Genomic DNA, 24,147 nt, shown 5'->3' on the forward strand with positions numbered 1-24,147 from the left:
CAATATTTAAATTATATCATACACAGGGTAAAGAACCCTATGATGGTATAAAGAAGCTTATCCCCCCCCAATTCTTTGTGTTCTTATGGCTATAAATTTTACTTTTACAAATGCTCTAAGTCCCAAAATACATTGTTATTATTTTTGTTTTAGACAGTCAATAGTAATGTATGGATATGTGTGTGTGTGTGTGTGTGTGTGTGTTTGTGTGTGTGTGTGTATATATATATATATATATATATATATATATTAATTGATAGAACAATCTCAACATGTTTACCATTTCAGCTGCTCCTCATTCTTCCCTATGGTTCCTCAGAGGTGATTTCTTTCAATTCTCCTGCCCTATTTCCAGCCTTCTGAATACTAACCCCAGGAACTTAGTGAAGGACTGAGGGAAAGAGTTGCTAAATTAGTTCAGACTTGTTCTGTGGGACCCTTGAGTTTCAAATCCACTATGTCAGTCTACACATGGCCATTAACAGCTTGTTTAGATCTTACCTGGTTTTTCCTTACCCCTGCCTATATCAGATTTTCCCTCTTTCACCACTCTGCCAGGGATAAACACAGCCATGGCTCTCTTTTCTCCTAGGAAGGGCTGTCACTTTCTGGAACTTAATTCATTTAGATTTCTGTGTGTCCTTAGCTCTGACAGATTAAGAAGAAAACACCCACAAATATGATTTAGTAACTTCTCTGGAGTGTTCTTGTTGCTAGGATGAAAGCAACAGTTTCTCCTGACTTCTTACAGATTTCTTATAAGAAATGGAAGTCATCCACTGTCTTTTAAAATTTATTTGTGGAACTCAGTCCCTCCATGAAAGTTAGTATGAGCCCTGTGACTTTTCTGATCACTTTTGGTTAATAAAATGGTCTTATAGTGAGCAATTCAAATGTTCATTCCAATAGAATAAGAAATACTTAAAATTTTATTTAGGTTTCTCCCATTTCTCAGTTCCGGATCACTGCAGGCTGGAGAGGTGGGTGTTGGGGCAGAAGGGCATCACTGGCATTCTCTGACCTTCCTCCTTTCTTACTAATCTTCTTTCAGACCCCTTCAAAGTGGGAAGAGTGGGGAGAGAGAAGAGCGAGGTAGCAGAAATGCCTCACTGGACCAATATTACTTCTGACTGTGGTAGGCTTTTTAAACTCACTCTTCTCTGATATCTTTTGTGGATTCTTGGAGACCTGTGTCCATCTCTCTCATGACCAGGGAATCTCTCACCTGACCAACGCTTCCATGAAGGTAATCCATCTCTATTCCAACTGGTCTTTTATGCTCTCCTCAGCCCTTATGAACGTTGGCTTCAGTTCTGCTGGGATTTTTTCTTCCACGCATTCCTCTTGAGCAAAACCTAAGACGTTTCACATTGTCCTTGCTTGGGATCCTCATCCAGTCTGGAGGAACCACACATCCTTTTCCCAACTCAAGGAGTACAGGCTCCCCTGCAGCCATCTCTTTGTTTACCGTCTAAGCAGCTAGATGCACATTTCTTATTCTTTAGGTTTTCTAGGTGGACTACATGGCCACATATGAAACTCTCTGGGCAATCATCTTTTTTTTTTTTTTTTCGGTACGCGGGCCTCTCACTGTTGTGGCCTCTCCCGTTGCGGAGCACAGGCTCCGGACGCGCAGGCTCAGCGGCCATTGCTCACGGGCCCAGCCGCTCCGCGGCATGTGGGATCTTCCCAGATGGGGCCACGAACCTGTGTCCCCTGCATCGGCAGGCGGACTCTCAACCACTGCGCCACCAGGGAAGCCCTGGGCAATCATCTTGAATCATCTCTTCCTTTGACATGAAATGAAGAGTAAGGGTTCCCAGGAGACCCCCATAGGATTCATAATCCACGACTACAGTCTCCAAAATGATTCCTAATCTCAAAATCCCAAACCCTTTATATCCTCTCTATTGGTGAGAAGCTTAAGGTCACAAAACTGGCTTTTCATCTGCTTTAGAAATTATATGCTCTTTTATTATATGCTCAGTTATATGCACTTTAGAATGTAACATCTTGATGCTTCAGTGGAAACTTGCATTAAAGAAAATCTGGTTCCACTTACAATCATAAAAAATTGAAAATTACCCCAAATCCAGCAATGTGGGATTAGTTAAATAATTTGGGGTACAGTGATGCAATGGAATATTCTACAGCCCCCTCACAAAAAAAGAATGAACATGCTCTTTATTTATTTGAAATGATCCCTAAAATACAGTATTAATGGAAAAAAGCAACAGTGTGTAGATACTGCATGCAATTACTATTTTTATTTATTTATTTTCTTTTTATTTTTTTGACACCTTTATTGGTGTATAATTGCTCTACAATGGTACGTTAATTTCTGCTTTATAACAAAGTGAATCAGCCATACATCAGGATACATATATCCCCATATCTCTCCCTGTTGCGTCTCCCTCCCACCCTACCTATCCCATCCCTCTAAGGGGTCACAAAGAACCAAGCTGATCTCCCTGTGCTATGTGGCTGCTTCCCACTAGCTATCGATTTTATATTTGGTAGTGTATATATGTCCATGCCACTCTCTCACTTCCTCCCAGTTTACCCTTCCCCCACCTTGTGTCCTCAAGTCCATTCTTTATGTCTGCATCTTTATTCCTCTCCTGCCCCTAGGTTCTTTAGACCAATTTTTGTTGTTGCTGTTTCCATATATATGTGTTAGCATATGGTATTTGTTTTTCTCTTTCTGACTTACTTCACTCTGTATGACAGACACTAGGTCCATCCTCCTCACTACAAATAACTCAATTTCATTGCTTTTTATGGCTGAGTAATATTCCATTGTATATGAATGCCACATCTTCTTTATCCATTCATCTGTTGATGGACACTTAGGTTGCTTCCATGTCCTGGCTATTGTAAATAGTGCTACAATGTACATTGTGGTACATGACACTTTTTGAACTATGGTTTTAGCAGGGTATATGCCCAGTAGTGAGATTGCTGGGTCGTATAGTAGTTCTATTTTTAGTTTTTTAAGGACCCTCCATACTGTTCTCCACAGTGGCTGTATCAATTTACATTCCCACAAACAGTGCAAGAGGGTTCACTTTTCACCATACCCTCTCCAGCATTTATTGTTTGCAGATTTTTTGATGATGGCCGTTCTGATGGGTGTAAGGTGATATCTCACTGCAGTTTTGATTTGCATTTCTCTAAAGATTAGTGATGTTCAGCATCCTTTCATATGTTTGTTGGCTATCTGTATATCTTCTTTGGACAAATGTCTGTTTAGGTCTTCTGCCCATTTTTGGATTGGATTCTTTTTTTGTTGTTCATATTGAGCTGCATGAGCTGCTTGTAAATTTTGGAGATTAATCCTGTGTCATTTGCTAGGTTTGCAAATATTTTCTCCCATTCTGAGGGTTGTCTTTCATCTTGTTTAAGGTTTCCCTTGCTGTGCAAAAGTTTTTAAGTTTCATTAGGTCTCATTTGTTTATTTTTGTTTTTATTTCCATTTCTTAGGAGGTCGGTCAAAAAGGATCTTGCTGTGATTTATGTCATAGAGCATTCTGCCTATGTTTTCCTCTAAGAGTTTTATAGTGTCTGACCTTACATTTAGATCCTTAATCCATTTTGAGTTTATTTTTGTGTATGGTGTTAGGAAGTGTTCTAATTTCATTCTTTTACATGTGGCTGTCCAGTTTGCCCAGCACCACTTACTGAAGAGGCTGTCTTTTCTCCATTATATATTCTCACCTCCTTCATCAAAAATAAGGTGACCATATGTGTGTGGGTTTATCTCTGGGCTTTCTATCCTGTTCCATTGATCTAATTTCTGTTTACGTGCCAGTACCATACTGTCTTGATTACTGTAGCTTTGTAATATAGTCTGAAGTCAGGGAGCCTGATTCCTCCATCTCCGTTTTTCTTTCTCAAGATTTCTGTGGCTATTTGGGCTCTTTTGTGGTTCCCTACAAATTGTGAAATTTTTTGTTCTGGGTCTGTGAAAAATGCTATTGGTAGTTCGATAGAGATTGCATTGAATCTGTAGATTGCTTTGGGTAGTAGAGTCATTTTCACAATGTTGATTCTTGCAATCCAAGAACATGGTATAGTTTTCTTCATACAGGTCTTTTGTCTCCTTAAGTAGGTTTATTCCTAGGTATTTTATTCTTTTTGTTGCAATGGTAAATGGGAGTGTTTCCTTAATTTCCCTTTCAGATTTTTCATCATTAGTGTATAGGAATGCAAGAGATTTCTGTGAATTAACTTTGTATCCTGCTACTTTACCAAATTTATTGATTAGCTCTAGTAGTTTTCTGGTAGCATCTTTAGGATTCTCTATGTATGGTATCATGTCATCTGCAAACAGTGACAGCTTTACTTCTTCTTTTCTGATTTGGATTCCTTTTATTTCTTTTTCTTCTCTGATGACTGTGGCTAAAACTTCCAAATCTATGTTGAATAATAGTGGTGGGAGTGAACAACCTTGTCTTGTTTCTGATCTTAGTGGAAATGCTTTCAGTTTTTTACCATTGAGAATGATGTTGGCTCTGGGTTTGTCATATATGGCCTTTATTATGTTGAGGAAAGTTCCCTCTATGCCTACTTTCTTGAGGGTTTTTATAATAAATGGGTGTTGAATTTTGTCAAAAGCTTTTTCTGCATCTATTGAGATGGTCATGTGGTTTTTCTCCTTCAGTTTGTTAATATGGTTTATCACATTGATTGATTTACGTATATTGAAGAATTCTTGCATTCCTGGGATAAACCCCACTTGACTATGGTGTATGATCCTTTTAATGTGCTGTTGGATTCTGTTTGCTAGTATTTGGTTAAGAATTTTTCATCTGTGTTCATCAGTGATATTGGCCTGTAGTTTTCTTTCTTTGTTACACCTTTTTCTGGTTTTGGTATCAGGGTGATGGTGTCCTCGTAGAATGCATTTGGGAGTGTTCCTCCCTCTGCTATATTTTGGAAGAGGTTGAGAAGGATAAGTATTAGCTCTTCTCTAAATGTTTGATAGAATTTGACTGTGAAGCCATCTGGTCCTGGGCTTTTGTTTGTTGGAAGAGTTTTAATCAGAGTCTCAATTTCAGTGCTTCTAATTGTTCTGTTTATATTTTCTATTTCTTCCTGGTTCAGTCTTGGAAGTTTGTGCATTTCTAAGAATTTGTCCATTTCTTCCAGGTTGTCCACTTTATTGGCATAGAGTTGCTTGTAGTAATCTCTCATGATCCTTTGTATTTCTGCAGTGTCAGTTATTACTTCTTTTTCATCTCTAATTCTATTGATTTGAGTCTTCTCCCTTTTTTTCTTGATGAGTCTGCCTAATGGTTTATCAATTTTGTTTATCTTCTCAAAGAACCACCTTTTAGTTTTATTGATCTTTGCTATCGTTTCCTTCATTTCTTTTTCATTTATTTCTGATCTGATCTTTATGATTTCTTTCCTTCTGCTAACTTTGGGGCTTTTTTGTTCTTCTTTCTCTAATTGCTTTAGGTGTAAGGTTAGGTTGTTTATTTGAGATGTTTCTTCTTTCTTGAGGTAGGATTGTATTGCTATAAACTTCCCTCTTAGAAATACTTTTGCTGCATCCCATACGTTTTGGGTTGTCGTGTTTTCATTGTCATTTGTTTCTAGGTATTTTTTGATTTCCTCTTTGATTTCTTCAGTGATCACTTCGTTATTTAGTAGTGTATGGTTTAGCCTCCATGTGTTTGTATTTTTTACAGAATTTTTCCTGTAATTGATATCTTGTCTTAGAATGTTGTAGTCAGAAAAGATGCTTGATACGATTACAATTTTCTTAAATTTACCAAGGCTTGATTTATGACCCAAGATATGATCAATTCTGGAGAATGTTCTATGAGCACTTGAGAAGAAAGTGTATTCTGTTGTTTTTGGATGGAATGTCCTATAAATATCAATTAAGTCCATGTTGTTTAATGTATTATTTAAAGCTTGCTTTTCCTTATTTATTTTCATTTTGGATGATCTGTCCATCGGTGAAAGTGGGGTGTTAAAATCCCTACTCTGATTGTGTTATTGTCGATTTCCCCTTTTATGGCTGTTTGTGTTTGCCTTATGTATTGTGCTCCTCTGTTGGGTGCATAAATATTTACAATTGTTATATCTTCTTCTTGGATTGATCCCTTTATCATTATGTAGTGTCCTTCTTATTCTCTTGTAGTAGTTTTAAAGTGTATTTTGTGTGATATGAAAATTGCTACTCCAGCTTTCTTTTGATTTCCATTTACATGGAATATCATTTTCCATCCCCTCACTTTCAGTCTGTATGTGTCCCTAGGTCTGAAGTGGGTCTCCTGTTGACAGCATATATATGGGTCTTGATTTGTATCTATTCAGCCAGTCTGTGTTTTTGGTTGGAGCATTTAACCCATTTACATTTAAGGTAGTTATTGATACGTATGTTCCTATTACCATTTTCTTAATTGTTTTGGTTTTGTTATTGTAGGTCTTTTCCTTCTCTTGTGTTTCCTGCCTGGAGAAGTTCCTTTAGCATTTGTTGTAAAGCTGGTTTGGTGGTGCTGAATTCTCTTAATATTTGCTTCTCTGTAAACGTTTTAATTTCTCCATTGAATCTGAATGAGATCTTTGCTGGGTAGAGTAATCTTGGTTGTAGGTTTTTCCCTTTCATCACTCTAAATATGTCCTGCCACTCCCATCTGGCTTGCAGAGTTTCTGCTGAAAGATCAGCTGTTAACCTTATGGGGATTCCCTTGTACGTTAATTGTTGCTTTTCCCTTGCTGCTTTTAATATTTTTTCTTTGTATTTAATTTTTGATAGTTTGATTAATATGTGTCTTGGCATGTTTCCCCTTGGATTTATCCTGTATGGGACTCTCTGTGCTTCCTGGACTTGATTAACTATTTCCTTTCCCATAGTAGGGAAGTTTTCAACTATAATCTCTTCAAATATTTTCTCAGTCCCTTTCTTTTTCTCTTCTTCTTCTGAGACCCCTATACTTTGAATGTTGGTGCATTGAATGTTGTCCCAGAGGTCTCTGAGACTGTCCTCAATTCTTTTCATTCTTCTCTGTGGTAGTTATTTCCACTATTTTATCTTCCAGGTCACTTATCCGTTCTTCTGCCTGAGTTATTCTGCTACTGATTCCTTCTAGAGAAGTTTTAATCTCATTTATTGTGTTGTTCATCATTGTTTGTTTGCTCTTTAGTTCTTCTAGGTCCTTGTTAAACGTTTCTTGTACTTTCTCCATTCTATTTCCAAGATTTTGGATCATCTTTACTATCATTACTCTAAATTCTTTTTCAGGTAGACTGCCTATTTCCTCTTCATTTGTTTGGTGTGATGGGTTTTTGCCTTGCTCCTTCATCTGCTGTGTGTTTCTCTGTCTTCTCATTTTGCTTAACTTACTGTGTTAGGGGTCTCCTTTTCACAGGTTACAGGTTCATAGTTCCCGTTGTTTTTGATGTCCGCCCCCAGTGGCTAAGATTGGTTCAGTGGGTTGTGTAGGCTTCCTGGTGGAGGGGACTGGTGCCTGTGTTCTGGTGGATCAGGCTGTATCTTGTCTTTCTGGTGGGCAGGATTGCGTCCAGTGGTGTGTTTTGGGGTGTCTTTGACCTTATTATGATTTTAAGCAGGCTGTGTGCAGATGGGTGGGTCTGTGTTCCTGTCTTGCTAGTTGTTTGGCATAGGGGTGTAGCACTGTAGCTTGCTGTTCATTGAGTGGAGCTGGGTCTTAGCATTGAGATGGACATCTCTGGGAGAGCTTTTGCTGTTTGATATTATGTGGAGTTGGGAGGTCTCTGGTGAACTAATGTCCTGATCTTGTCTCTCCCACCTCAGAGGCACAGCCTGACACCCGGCCAGAGTACCAAAACCCTGTCAGGCACATGGCTCAGAAGAAAAGGGAGAAAAAAAGAAAAAATAAAAAAATAAAATAAAACGATATTAAAATTAAAAATAAAAAAATTATTAAAAATTAAAAAGTGGGCTTCCCTGGTGGCGTAGTGGTTGAGAGTCCACCTGCCCATGCAGGGGACACGGGTTCGTGCCCTGGTCTGGGAGATCCTGCATGTCACGGAGCGGCTGCACCCATGAGCCATGGCCACTGAGCCTGCGTGTCTGGAGCCTGTTTCCATATGGAAGAGGCCGCGACAGTGACAGGCCTGCATACCGCAAAAAAAAAAAAAAAAAAAAAAAAAAAAAAAAAAATTAAAAAGTAATTTTAAAAAAAGAAAGCAAAAAGAGGAGAACAACGAAACCAGAAAACAAATCCACCAATCATAACAAGCACTAAAAAGTATACCAAAAAAAAAAAAAAAAAAAAAAAAGACAGACAGAACCCTAGGACAAAAGGTAAAAAAAGCAAAGCTATACCTAGTCACACAAAGAAGCATACACATACACACTCACAAAAAGAGAAAAAGGAAAAAATATATATAAAAAAAGGAAGAGAGCAACCAAATAAATAAACAAATCTACCAATGATAATAAACTCTAAATAGTAAACTAAGATAAACCTAAAAGCAGAAACAAATTATTTGCAGAAAGCAAACCCCATGCGTACAGTTGTTCCCAAAGTCCACCCCGTCAATTTGGGATGATTCGTTGTCTGTTCAGGTATTCCACAGATGCAGGGTACATCAAGTTGATTGTGGAGATTTAATCCACTGCTCCTGAGGCTGCTGGGAGAGATTTCCCTTTCTCTTCTTTGTTCGCACAGGTACTGGGGTTCAGCTTTGGATTTGGCCCTGCCTGTACGTGTAGGTTGCCTGATGCCATCTGTTCTTCGCTCAGCCAGGACAGGGTTAAAGGAGCAGCTGTTTCGGGGGCTCTGGCTCACTCAGGCCAGGGGGAGGGAGGGGTACGGATGTGAGGCGAGCCTTTGGTGGCAGAGGCTGGCGTGATGTTGCACCAGCCTGAGGCGCGCCATGCGTTCTCCCGGGGAAGTTGTCCCTGGATCACGGGACCCTGGCAGTGGCGGGCTGCACAGGCTCCCGGGAGGGGAGGTATGGATAGTGACCTGCGCTTGCACACAGGATTCTTGGTGGCTGCAGCAGCAGGGTTAGTGTTTCACGCCCAACTCTGGGGTCCGCGCTGATAGCTGCAGCTCGCGCCCGTTTCTGGAACTCGTTTAGGCAGTGCTCTGAATCCCCTCTCCTTGCGCACCACGAAACAATGGTCTCTTGCCTCTTAGGCAGTTCAGACCTTTTCCCGGACTCCCTCCCGGCTAGCTGTGGCGCACTAGCCCCTTCAGGCTGTTTTCACGCCGCCAACCCCTGTCCTCTCACTGGGACCCGACCTCCAAAGCCCGAGCCTCAGCTCCCAGCCCCTGCCCGCCCTGGTGGGTGAGCAGACAAGCCTCTCGGGCTGGTGAGTGCTGGTCGGCACCGATCCTCTGTGCGGGAATCTCTCCACTTTGCCCTCTGCACCCCTGTTGCTGCGCTCTCCTCCGTGGCTCCGAAAGCCTCCACCCACCACCCTCTGCAGTCTCCGCCAGTGAAGGGGCTTCCTAGTGTGTGGAAACTTTCCCTCCTTCACAGCTCCCTCCCCAAGGTGCAGGTCCCATTACTATTCTTTTGTCTCTGTTTTTTTCTTTTTTCTTTTGCCCTACCCAGGTACATGGGGAGTTTCTTGCCTTTTGGGAAGTCTGAGGTCTTCTGCCAGCGTTCAGTAGGTGTTCTGTAGGAGTTGTTTCACATGTAGATGTATTTCTCACATATTTGTTGGGAGGAAGATGATCTCCACATCTTACTCCTCCACCACCTTGAAGGTCTCCCCCCTCACAATTACCATTTTTAAAAAAGGTGGAAATGATATGTTTTTGTTTGTGTTTAATAAAGACTCTCTAATAGGGAAACTGGTTGCTTCTAAGGAGGGATATTTGGGAGCCAGGGATAGATTTTCATACTTTTTGAATTTTAAACCAAGTGAATATATAACTGTATTTAAAAAGAAGACACTATTAAATTGAAAAAAAAAATGCTCGTGCAACAAGGAAGTAAAAATTATAGCTGATTCTTTCAAAGAGCTTGGCTGTGAAGGGAAGAAGAGAAAAAGGCAGGAGCCAGAACTGGATGCAAGACTGAGGACTGATGTTTTAGTTTTCTGTAGCAGAGTCATGACTAGTCCATGATTTGTATAAGACTATGGTGTGGATCAGGACATGCTACTTCAAAATATGACACCTTGGCATATTCAATATTTTAAGCTAAAGGAGTTTGAGAAAATAGCAGAAGCTGTTTGACCTTCTCCCCTAAACACATCATAAAACCCTCATGCACCCCTAGAGAGGTACCCTCTCTAGACCCAGAGGAAAGGAGCATCTTTATCTGTGAAGACAAATGGGTGCTGAGAAGAATCCTAACAAACAGGATTTGCTAAATTTCCCCCAGTTTATTTCCCACGTACCTATCATACTCTCTGACCTATCACCTTTCTACATGACCGCCTACACTTCATCAAACCTAGCATAAAAATACTCAGATCTAACCATTTCTTCAGGTCTTCATTTCCTTATGAAGGTTCAAGTGTCACCAAAAACTTACATTAAATAAATTTGTATACTTTTCTCCTGTTAATCTGTCTTTGCTGGTATACTTTTCAGACCCAGTCAAGGACCCTAAGAGGGTGGAGGGAAACTTTTCCTCCCCTACAACTATCATACTGAGTTGTGACATTCTCCCATCCAGGCGTCTGTTGACATCCACTGATTTACAGGAGGCTGAGGATCCTCCTGGGAAAATGAGTTGTAACCACAATGGGGATTCAGACATATATAGACATACCTACCAGATGGGCTTTGATTGGAGGTGGGCAAGCAGAGCCTGGAATATTAGACAGCACTGCCCTGAGGGAGAACTCTAGGGAGCTTTGCTCTGAGTATGTTCTTCACATAGGAAATAATGTGCATGGAGTCCCCTGGAGTTGTACAAGGCATCAGGTGTGTTGAGGGCATGCTTGCTTTTGGGCTTCTTAACAGGAATTAGGGCAGAGGGGTGGGAGCCATTACCTTCCCCTCTGTACACTGCAGTTGTCCAGGCACCATGAAATGTGATGGGGCTAGCATCCATATTGAGAACCTTGGTGGGCAGAGCCCTCAGCAGGACCCAACACCCCAACAAGGAGCCCTAGCTCAGATGAGGGGAGGCCAACATTTGGGCATACTGCAGATTCAGCAGGAATCTTCATAGGCTGCTGAGCTCAAGGCAGCCGTGCCCAGAGCTCTCCAGTGGTGGGTGATAGAACCTCAACGTAGCGGCTGGCGGTGGTTTGAGAGAAGCAGGTCTCTAGCAAGGTGGCAGCAAGGAACAAACAAAACCTTTTTCATGAACATGTATAAGACCCTCTCCCTCCCCTATGGGAATCTGATATACCTAGAGGCAGGGGTGGGTGGAGGCTGGGGTAGGATACTCGTTAAGGTGCAGGAAGACATTTGTAACTAGTGGCTTTTTTACCTGGTACAATTTAGATTTAATCTGGACTCTGATGAAGCCTAAGGGTATTTAGGTTGCTTATTTTAGAGTGTATTTATAATGTGTGTGTGTGTGTGTGTGTGTGTGTGTGTGTGTGTGTGTGTAAGAGAGATGTATATGTTTATTATTGAGTAACTAAGAGGAAGAACTTGAACATAAGAAGATGTAAGTGGGGAGGAAATAATCCAATTTGTTCAGGTTCTGGTCCCCAATAAACTGGAGGTTAATGGTGGAGAAATAGGATATGAGAAGGGCACTGTTTCTGATTCTCCTGAGTCAGGAGGGGAGGCTTTGAGATGGAAATGGATTTGTCCGTGTGGACTGGGCTTCTTCTGTGCAGTCAGAGGCTGTCTCATCTGCTGAGAGATGAGAAGCGCAAGAGTGGACTGGGCTTCTTGAGGAGAGCCATGAAGGCTTCACCATTCATTTAGGGGAACTGTGCTTGACTAGATAACTATAAATTGCTGAGTGGTGCCGGGGGCCCCACCGGAGTTGAAGACCACGAATTTGAAGTGGCATAACTTTCCCTGACCCCCTCTGTCCCTGAGTTATGTACCCTCCTGTGGGCTCCATGGCACACCGTAATTCCATCCTGATAATGCTTATCACATGATGGTGTGGTTGCTGAGCTTCCCCACCCCATCAGCCATTATGCTCTGAGAAGGAGTAGACCTGCCTTCATTTACTGTTGTATTCTTCTGAGTCTAGTATAGGTTCTTCTACTGTTTTTAGTGTATAGTGGGCGCTCAATAAATACTGGCTGAATAGGCATCAGCAAGTTGGCAGTTGTGAGATTTTTCCTATAGTTCTCAGAAACCAAGGTAGAGAAGCAAAGGAGGTAGATGAAATAAACAATCCAGAGTGATTAAGAGGTTTGCAGGGTGGGTGTAGCCTGGAGTAAAGATGTTAAGGGTGCTGACAAGAGCCTTGTTGACACAATGCTCCATGAGGGCTGGGTTAGATAGGATTTGAGAAGTGGTACATGCCAAGATGGGAAATGTCTGAGGTGAGGCCATGGGAGTGGAGGGTTTATGGGAAGCATTAGGGTTCAGGCAGGGCTGGGATGTGACCTTGGCAGTCCCAAAAGTGCTCCTGCCTTTAAATTCTACTTCTCAAAGCATTCCTCACAATCCAGTGGGGACCTCCCATCACCAAGGATAAGGAGGGGAGAAAAGTTTAAATAACAAATAGATTCTACTTGGAAAATAGATTTGTGAGTGGGAGAAGAGAACAGACATTAGAACTTGGTTTTTAAATGACAATATTAACATTAAGTTCTTACAGATACTTTTTTCTTTAAAGCAGTTAAAATGAGGTGTGCACAATCATATGGTTGGAACTGTCACAGCTTTTAGTCTCTATTCTGGTTTCGAAAGCAGAGGCCATACCCAAGTCATCTTTGCAGGCCCTGGGAGCCCTAAGGAAATACACCCCAAATGCGAGTACATTGATCAAAAATGAGCAGTGACTAACATTAGACTGATAACATTTTAGAATGAATAAAGTTGACTAAATGGGTTTTAGATAGCTGAGTCAGTGTTAAAATCTATATATTTTTTCTTTTTTCAAATTTTATTGAAGTGTAGTTGATTTACAATGTTGTATTTAATTTCTGCTGTACAGCAAAGTGACTCAGTTATACATATATATATTCTTTTCATATTCTTTTCAATTATGGTTTATCACAGGATATTGAATATAGTTCCTGTGCTCTGCAGTAGGACCTTGTTGTTTATCCATCCTATATTTAATATTGATAGTTTGCATCTGCGAATCCCAAACTCCCAGTCCTTCCCTCCCCCGCCCTACTTCCCCCTTGGCAACCACAAGTCTGTTCTCTATGTCTGTCTGTAAGTCTGTTTTTGTTTCATAGATATGTTCATTTGTGTCATATTTTAGATTCTACATATAAGTGATATCACATGGTATTTGTCTTTCTCTTTCTGACTGACAGTTTAGCATGGTAATCTCTAGGTCCAACCCACAAATACTCCATGTACCACAGCCAGGTTGCCACTGACCTGATGTTACATTGTAGGGAGACTGACTAAGTGGGCTGTGTCATTTCAGCATGAAGAGACACTGCACAGATACTAAGTACAGAAAGAAATTGTGAGTGATGTGAAGATATAAAGTATAAGACAACCTGAATCCAAATTATTGCAGCACACTTATTACTACAGAAACCTCATGAACAAAGTTCAGAAGAGAAATTGAAATTGTTCTTCTGGCCTGGGTACTTGGCTTGAAAGATTTGAGAGTAACACCTGAGTTTAACAGTAGTGTTGGGAATGGAGTCTACTTATTCATCAGGGAAGGGGTTCAATCACATATGCTCTCCAAAGTAGGCTGAGAGACTATACTCCTGTACCATATCATTGTACTTGATCTGCTAGTCACAGATTCTCAGAAATAAGGTTATAATACATAAATCTTCAGTCCAAATGCCCAACTTTAGCATCATCATGGTAATAACTGCAAGTTCCAAGTTTTTGGTACTTGATAGTACCTTTTTCCTACAATTGCAAAATGCCTGTGGAAAGTGATTGTACTTCAAATATATCAGCTTAAAAAGAAATGGAAGAAGTCAGAGGTAGATCTGGGAAACAATTCAGATACTTGGAAAGCAATTTGTAAAATATTAGTGAAATTTGGTGACCGAAAATGAAATTTCAAGTAGCTGCTGGATCTCCTAGAATAAATCTAGAACACATTGAGTAATAATCAGTTTTTCCCTTTCAGGGTAAAACTACAGCTTCAGAAGAAAGAAAGTTTTGGAGGTTCCTGGAGGTGACAATGAAAGAACTAAACTAATCTGCAACCTTAAACTATGGGAAAGAGTGTGGATCTTGGCAAAGATGGGTTTGGTTCAAATCCCTGCCCTTAGTTGGGCAAATCCCATTGCTCTTCTGACCTTCAATTTCTTCATGGGAAAACAGGGATAAAAGTAATTACTTTTTAGGGTTGGTGGGAAATTGAAATGAGGTATTATATAAGCAAGTACCTAAAGAACAGTCTATTAGGACATTACAGTTCATTCCTTAATGATTCTTCTTCTCTTTCACAGACTTGAATGAGCTCCTTACTTGAATGAGCTTCTTAGTGCCTATTCCTTCTTTCCCAGGATGGCCAGCTTGATAACTCCTTTCCAAGCAACATCGGAAGTTTCATCTCTTACCAGTAAAATCTGAACAGACATCACAAAAGTCTGGGCTACTCCAGTTAAAACTTGGATTTAGGCTTCACCTTGGACGCAGTTACTTGAAGATACCATTAGCTAAATTAATCTCACTCAAATTCCTAATGAAGTGAGGCTTTTTCGTTGGTTTTCGTCTAATCCTTCTATCTGTCCCAACATTCAGCAGACCGTAAAAACACTGAGTGCTATCAGGAAAAATTGTGAAAAGCTATGAAATGAACCACAAAAGTTATGAGACATCTGCAGTGGAAAAATGAGACACTGTCTAGAGCACTGTTGTTGTTGTCTCTGGCTTTCACTGTCTTTGTCCTGCTTTATAACGCTGTATGTTGTAGAAAATGAATAATAATCCAAATGATTCTTGTCCATAAAAAAGAAATGAACAGCATTCGGTGGAAAGCAAGTGACTAATTTTGCATCTATCTGTAACTTCATTTCAACATTCCTTATTGCCCACGTATCTGTGGTTCTTTAAATTCTTCTTTAGACTGGGTGTAACATATTATTGGGTCCCTCATAAATAAAATAAATTTTATTAAGTAAAATCTTTGACCCACGTTCACTGTATATTAAAGTCTTGATTTTTACATTTGGAAAAAAAATTTTTCCTTTTTCAGTGTCTAGTTTAGGGTGTCCCCAGCACTGGGCTGGAGGCATGGGAGATATGCCAACTGGATATACATAGACAGTTGCAAACTACACATGAAAGAATGGGGCAAGTAGTAGATTTTATAATAAGGACTTCAGATTGCCATTGGGTTTGAGAGAAAAAAAGAGATCAGGGTTGGAGTAACCAGAAAAGTTTTCAGATAAAAGGTGTATGGTTTCTGAGCTAGGACCTCAGAAAGCCCAGAGGAGATGGAGATAGAACCAGCTTTGAGAGGGGAAGACATGATTGAGATAGTATATGGTAGAAATCAGCATGACCTGTTCAGAGACAAGGTCTTTGACAAGGTCTGGATTGGAAAAATAATAACCAAAGATAAATTTTATTTGGCATTCATAACATTGAAGGTAATGGGTGCCAGAGGTTCTCAAACCTGACCACCCCTTAGAATCACCCGTGGACATGTGAAAATGCTGATACCTGGGCCCCATTATCAGAAATTCAAATAAAATTGGTCTGGAGAGGGAGGTGCCAAGAAAAACTCCCCAGATGATTCTGAAATGAAACCAAGTTAGGGAAGTCCTGTGCTACTCAATTTACTTGCGCTCTCTGGTTTAATATAGCCCTCAGAGAGATCCCATAAGAGAGGTATTTTCATCCTTGTTTTAGAGATGAGGAAACAAAAGGCCCAGAGAGACTAAGTGATTTGCTTCGAGACTAGCTGCTAACAGAATGAGGGAGAGCTTGATTAGGGGTGGGTGGTGTGTGGATAACTTTTATTTTATTTTTTAAAAATAAATTTATTTTTGGCTGCTTTGGGTCTTCGTTGCTGTGCGTAGGCTTTCTCTAGTTGCGGCGAGCGGGGGCTACTCTTTGTTGCCATGCGCAGGCTTCTCATTGCAGTGTCCTCTCTTGTTGCGGAGCGTGGGCTCTAGGCGCACGGGCTCAGAAGTTGTGGCACACGGGCTTAGTTGCTCCCCGGCATGTGGGATCTTCCTGGACCAGGGCTCTAACCCGTGTCCCCTGCATTGGCAGGCAGATTCTTAACCACTGCGCCACCAGGGAAGTCCCCCACTGTGTAATTATGAAAATAGAATTCACTCATTCACCATATATTTATCAAATACTTACTATGTGCCAGGCTCTGTTTTAGGGACTGGGAACTAATGTGATGGTCGAAGTCCCTGATGAATGGAGAGAGAGCTGGCTATCTGGCCCTCTTAAAGAAGAGTGCTCTAGGGCAGGAGGAATATGGCATTCCTCTAGGGTATTAAGGAGATGCTCATAGATGCCAATAGGACCCACAGTAAACAGAGACAACAAAATGTCACTCACCTGGGGGGTCTTGTTAAAATGGAGAGTCTGGGACAGGGGCCTGAGATTCTGCCTTTCTGACGGTGCCTGGGTCAGACAGTGCTGATGTCGTTGGTCCTCAGCCCACATTTTGATTTTTGATTTTAGGTTTCAGATAGCATGGTCAACGAAGACCTCTGGGACTCAGTTTCCTTTTCTGTAATTAGAGTCAATAACTGATCCTAATACGTAAAGTTTGTGCATTAAAGCACAGTGTCTTAGGACTTAGTAATTACTCTATAAACTTTCCTTGTAACTCTCTTAATTATAAAAAATTTTTTAAAGGTTTCTCAACAGAGCAACATGACATCTGTCTCGGGAGCTAAGGAAATGCTAATAGAAGCAAACAGGACATAGGAAATTTATAATAAGGGACATCCACCCTCACTGACAATATTATCTCCATGTATGGAAGTAACTAGTCGAAATCTTGTGGAATTCGGTAGTCTTAGCGTACAAGTGTGAAATTGAACTTTCTGAATGTATTTGAGTTTATTAAACCTCATCAGAATTTTACTAACAGCTCTTTTTCTGTGTATAAAGTTAACAACAATTTACGAAATAAAGTATGTCTCACTTCTATCTTTTTATAGAAATTATTTTAGAGAAATAGAGAAATTCACAGGAATAGGAACATAGAAATGACATTAGAGATATTTTTATATAAGCAGTTAATTATGCTGAAAAAAATTTCTTATTTTATAAACAGAAAGCTAGGATTATATCGATTATATAGAGTTGATTTTAGCAGCTAAGATATAGTTCATTTTCAGCAGACGCTGCACTTCAGAAATGCATTTCAAAAAGCTGTTCTTCTAATATATATAAAGCTGAGAAGCCCCTCTATCCCCCAACCCATGAAAATCCTCTAGTGAACTTTACATTTAGAAATTTCATGGTAAAAGAGAAAATAGTTCCACATTTTTCTTTTGGGGAAATTTGGTTTTTCTCTTCTATCTAGTGTGGTTATCATATTGGAATAATCCTGTGTAGAACTATAATCTAGTTACAGATCCTTGTTATTAGCAGCAGTAATAATTACACCATACATTTTTGATGGTTTTTACAATCTTCAGAAAGCCTTCACATACATTATTTCATTTAATATATTCCACAACTCTGAGTGAGAGGACAGACAGGTATAATTGTTTATGAAAGAAAACAGGTGAGGTTTGCCCCAAATCACACAGCTGATAAATACTGGAATCAAAATTAGAATCCAAGGCTTCTGATTTCTAACCCAATGCTCTGCATTTGGCCCACTTAATATTGCACCGACATTCTGACAATGAACGTAATAATCTGTAATGATCTTGCTAAATATAGTAATCAGAAACGAAAAGATGTAGGGCAATGACCCTGAGGCAAAATCCAGAGAAGGGGAGGAAGACTGTTCTAATTGGGTTCCCTTTATATATATATATGTATGTGTATATATATATATATATATATATATATATATATATATATATATATATACATATGTGTGTGTGTATATATATACATATATATACACAATTTTTTCCAGCTTTATTGAGATATAGTTGACATATAACATTGAGTAAATTTAAGGCGAACAACATTAGCTACCACTTCCATCCTGTCACGTATTTACCATTTGTTTTGTTTGGTGAGAACATTTAAGATCCACTCTCTTAGCAACTTTCAAGTATATAACATGGTATTATTAGCTATAATCACCATGCTGCACATAGATCCCCAGAAATTATTCACTTCTAACTGAAATTTTTTATCCTTGGACTAAAATCTCCCCATTTTCCCCAACCCCCATCCCCTGGTGACCACCATTCTACTCCCTGTTTCTATGAGTTTGGCTTTTTTAGGTTCCACCTATAAGTGAGATCATACATTATTTGTCATTCTCTCTCTGACTTATTTCCCTTAGTCTAGTGCCCTCAAGTTCTATCCATGTTGTAGTCAGTGGCAGGATTTCTTTCTTTTTCATGGCTGAATAATATTCCATTATATGTTTATATACATATACATTTGTTTATATATATATATAAAATCTTCTTTATCGATTCATCTGTTGACACTTAGGTTGTTTCCATATCTTTTTGCTTCTCTTTAAATACCTGAGAGATGGGTGGAAGCAAAGCTCCAATGGTGATAAATCAGAAGTGTTCTTTTTTCTTTTTGAGTCAATTTGGTTAAACTCAAAAAAAAAAAAAGCAAAAACAGTTTTTGAAAACCAGTTGGTGGCTGATGCCGAATGAGATATTATCGAACTGTGAAAGAGATGGAAAAGTAGCCAGAGGGCTAATTCCTAAGCTAATTGCCCTTAGCACCTTGGTTCTACGCCCATCCCACCCCCAGGCAGGTTGCTGGGGCTTCTGGGGTAAACCCAAGCTCCTCGCTGGTTCGTCTTCAGTATCCTTACCCTCCCACCTACACTCCTGGCACTTGAGATCATGTATTTCTTTCCTGTTCCTCTTTCTTCCCCCTATGATCTAAACAGGAGACACTTTAGCACAAAAAAGAAAGAGCAAAGTTTATCATCTCCACAAAAAGCCTGAGGACCTACCATACAGTACTGTGAACATAGTAGACAGGGCAAACAAGCAATGACATAGAAAACACTTCTCTTTTTTTTAAAGCCAACTAGTATGGTGTGCTATTTAGCTAGTGTATGGTTTTCTGTAGTTTGCTGGTTGTGTTTTTGAAGCCTGATAAGACCTGGCCATGTAGGATTGCTCTTGTTCTTCCATACCTCAGTTTTGTTTCTGCATCTAATTATTCACAAAGTCCAGAAAGATCCTTATGACTCAAGGCCAATTGTATTTATTTACTTTCGTTTGTCCTGGAGTCCAGTTGGTGTGTTGGCTGGATCATCTGAGAAGCAGATGCCAAGATCGAGTTGGAACTGGAAAAGATTTATAGGAGGTAGTCCTTGTGAAAGATAAAAGGCAGAGGAAGAAGGAGAAGGCAAGAAGAATCTTCAGACCTCAGTTCAGGTCAGATACCTGTTAAAGAGAAGGGGAAGAAAGGAGAAGTGGATAGAATGAGCTTCAGACTGTGGTGCAGCTCCAAGAAGAGTGCTCACAGAAGAATCCTGCGTAGGTACAAGGGACAGCTCTTGTGCCACTCCTGTGTTCAGTCATTGGTTGGGGGATGTCCAGGTAGCACTTAGTTTCAGCTTGAATACTCAGTCTGATTCTGAAGGCACCCACAGCCACAGATTAGCAGCAGTTTATTTCTTGAAAGTAGATCTCAATGTGGGCACTCCCGCAACTGCTATAGCTGGGCAAAGGGAAGCAGCTTATCAAAGAAAGCTAAGTGCCTAGCAGTAGACATGAGAGGGTAGATCTAGCCAATGGATTTATGCCATGCGACAAGGATGTGGATACAGATTTATGTATCCATAGACCCACCCACGCACCCATCCACCCACCTATTGCCTTAGATGACAGCAGCAATCTCTGAAACTCCTGTCTGAACGAGAACCTATGCTTAGTGTTGCCTCAGAAACCAAATCTAGAGTTTGCCACTTCTGCTACCACAGCCACGACCTCTGAGTGACAACTAGCCTGTATCTCCACCTAGTCTGCTTCCATCCCTGCTTGTGACTGTAAGTTAACTTACCATACATCTGAGACCAAGTCCTTTACTAAACCCTAATTTCTGCCAGTCTGACACACCTCTTTCCTGAGTCCTAATGGTACTTTGCTCCACTGTACAGACTGTAATTTAAGTTACAGCCCTTTGACTCAGTGTTGCAGGCATAAAAGGTGCATGGCAAGTGATGAGGTTCACTGCCATGGCCTTGGGTTCAGGGTCAACGAGAACAACTAAGGAGCAGCAGAGGTGGTAAGACGGCTTGGCTGTATGCCTTCCAGTTCTCAAGTCCCTGAAGCTGTTTACCTTCAAAATGACCCTGGCCTTTGATTATAATATTTCATAGCAGCCTCTCTCCAACTCATATGGCAACCAGCCATGAGAAATCATGGGCATCATTTTGAGAACACATTATTTTGGAGGATAAAGATGGTAGGATTTTCTAGGGCTTGGCCAGTAATAAAAACAGGTTGATTTTTTAAACAAATGTTCCTGCCAGTTAGAATTTAATCTTCCTCTAAATCAGCAGTCTCTAAGGTCCTTTCCATTTCTTTCACTCTATTACTTATTCTATCAAAGAACATGGATCTCACAATAATAGGAACCAATTCGCCCCTTTTTCTTCCTAGAACAATGTTTACATTTTGGCAGGCCTTCTCTCACGTGGTTTAAAGAACCACATGTGTTTGCAGGCTTTCTATCAAGCAGTTTAGAGAACATAAAACTTACAGTAATATTTTTGGGAAGTAAATTTTATTGTTATGGCTTTAAAACACAATCAAATAAAAACTAGAATTCCATTAGTAGTTGAATATTATAATAATAGAGTTGAGAATAAATTTTACTGCTATAAGAACTATAAAACAGCAATAATAAAAAAACACTATTATTGTGAATAAATTGTGTTGAGATGACTAACTAGAAAGCTATAAAACACAACAATAAGAGATAATCTAATCACCAGAAAAGATGTGATAATAATTGACCCTTGTTAGTGAGGAGACCATGGCTGCAGTTCATTGGCCCTGAGCGCTCTAGGTTACTGCCTGCATTCCATAAGGTTGCAGAAAGATAATCTTTGGCAGGAGACCACATATTACAGTGAAACTGGACATGGAAACTGGAATTAACAGTGACTGTTAGGAAAATCCTGTATAGTACTGCCAAATGTCCTCACAACATATTCTTAAAAATTATTTGCAGGTTTCCACTAACAATTTGTATGTATTATTTGACTGTGCATTTCATGCACTTCTTATTTTTATTTATTTATTTTTCTTCAGCATAACTTCATGGGATTACATATCTGTTGAGGAGAAAAGCTTATTTAATCTTACTCTTTATTTAAACTACCCATGCATCCCCGAGTCCATCTGGGTCCCATTCTAATTAGCAGAAGCATGGAAAGAAAACACTCTTGTTTACTATGTTTCTCTCTCCCTCTGTGGAACTCACAGCTCCATGAAAACCCTTGCTTCAGAGTTAGGACTACCCAGGTGGCTGCCCTGTCCCTGCATTTGGGTGAGGGAAAAAATACCATGGGTGTTGCATTTTACCCCTCATTCTGAACACCATCAAAATTATCCAAGATTTCCAAATTGATGATATCCCCAGGGGATGAAGGAAGATCATTAACAATGAAGTTTCCACTAGGCAATGGAGGCATGCTGTTGGAATTTTCTATACTTCCTACCTTCACTCTCTGCCCTTTCCTTCTTTAACCAACTCCAGTTGACTTTTGTCCCTATCACATGCCACGTGCTGACTGAACTTGCTCTTTTGAAGGTCTCCATGAGCCTCTATCCTGCTGGATAAGATTGCTAGTTCTCGGTTGTCATCTGACTCGACCCCTTAGCAGCATTTGGCCCAGTGGGTAACTCTCATTTTCTTAAAATGCTTTTCTCACTTGGCTTCTGGGACACAACAGTCTCTCAGTTTTTGACCTACCTCACTGGCTGTTCTTTCTTAACTTCCGTTGCTGGATTCTTCTCTTCTACCAAGATCTCTAAATGTTAGACTGACTGACGCCTCAGTCTTTGTTCTTCTCTTCTCAGTCTATACTTGGACTGTAGAAGGGCTCCTCCGTGTGGCTTCAAACACCACCTCTTACAACCTGAAGAGTCACAAATGTATGCACTTCGCTCCATCTTCCCTTTGAAGTCCAGCCTGCAGTAGCTGCTGCCCACTTAGCAATCTCTTGGATGTCTAAGAAGCATCTCAAAATTATCAGCTCTGAATCGAAGTCTTGACTTTCCATTCCCTCCTCCTTCTACCACTCCTCCTTTGATTTCCCCCATCTCATAAAAAGTCATCACTATTCAGTCCATTTCTTGGCTCCCCAATCTAGGAGTTGTTCTTGACTTCCCTAATTCCCTCACATTTCATATTCATTCCATAAGCATATTTTTCAGGTCTGCTTCTAAAATAAATTCCCAGTGTGACCATGGCTTTCCATGTAACCCGTGACATCTAGCCCGAGGCCCCATCATCTCTCCCCCGGAATGCTCTGGTACCCTCCCTGTTGGTCTTTCTGTCTTCATTCTTGTCCCTCTCTTGCCTACACTCTAAGCAGCAGCCAGAGGAATCTTTTAAAATATCAAAACAAAACCCGTTCAATGATTTCTTAGAATAAAATGCAAAGTCCATACTCTGACCCATGGTTTCTACAAGATCTGGCCCTTGCCTATTTCTTTGACCTCATCTTCCATCACTTTCCCTTGCTCCCACTTCACTTAAACACTGGTTTTCTTCCAGTTCCTCAGTCACACCAAGCTCATTTCTTCCCTACACATGTGGCCCTCTTTACCTAAAACACATTTTCTACAGACCTATGCATGAACCACATCATTTAGAACTTAACTCAAAAACTGTCTTACGTTGGGACTTCCCTGGTGGCGCAGTGGTTGAGAATCCGCCTGCCAACGCAGGGAACACGGGTTCAAGCCCTGGTCTGGGAAGATCCCACATGCTGGGGAACAAATAAGCCCGTGTGCCACAACTACCGAGTCTGTGTTCTAGAGCCTGCGAGCCACAACTACTGAGCCCGCGTGCCACCACTACTGAAGCTGGCATGCCTAGAGCCCCCGTGCTCCTCAACAAAGAGAAGCCACCGCAATGAGAAGCCTGCGCACTGCAATGAAGAGTAGTCCCCACTTGCCACAACTAGAGAAAGCCCAGGCCCAGCAATGAAAACCCAATGCAGCCTAAATAAATAAATTTATGAAAAAACAATTTTCTTACATCAGTCAGGAATGGCCTCTCTATCTCAATATATTCTTGGCCCATATCTCTCCTTAATTTGATTCCCTTTACTTAAAATTGTATTATTTGTTTGTGAACTTGTTTATTCTTCTCTCAACTCTCCTGTGAATTCCATAAAGGAACTCATTCATTTTGTATTGATATTTTGTCATAGTGCCTGCCTGGTATATAGTGAGTACTCATTACATTTTTGTAGAATGAATGAATAGATGAATGATCATAGAGGGCAAAGGATTTAGATAGATCCCCAAATGCTACGAACTCTATTTAAATCCTCTACTTCTCTGCACTAAAGTTTGCCTTGCTCAATTAGACTTTTAACAGTGATCTTCACTTGAGCCTTTATTTTACTGGTCACTGTTTGAGATTCAAGGCATATCCTGGGTTTGTCTAAAAACAGGGGTTTGTGGAGCAGTGTCTGACAGAGTCCTTTATGTGAGAGGAATGTGTGAGGAAATCCACTTGGGAAAGGATTTAAAATATTTTCACTGCTCAGATATGGAGAGACCTGGGTTTGTTTAAGAATCTGGTGATGTTGTCCATCAGAACAAGAGAAGGCATTTGACCCTAAATAAAGCCTTAGATTGCAGAAGGGAGTAAAGATCCTTCATAATAACCATGCCCACCATGACCAGAGCAGAAGACACATCCCCTATTATACCCAGCGACCTGTGTGGAGGACAGAGCAGGAGTGGTCCGCTCTTGAATATAGGTGATGGGGATTCCT

The sequence above is a fragment of the Stenella coeruleoalba genome (genome assembly GCF_951394435.1).
Source record: "Stenella coeruleoalba genome assembly, chromosome: 6".
Classification (NCBI taxonomy): domain Eukaryota; kingdom Metazoa; phylum Chordata; class Mammalia; order Artiodactyla; family Delphinidae; genus Stenella; species Stenella coeruleoalba.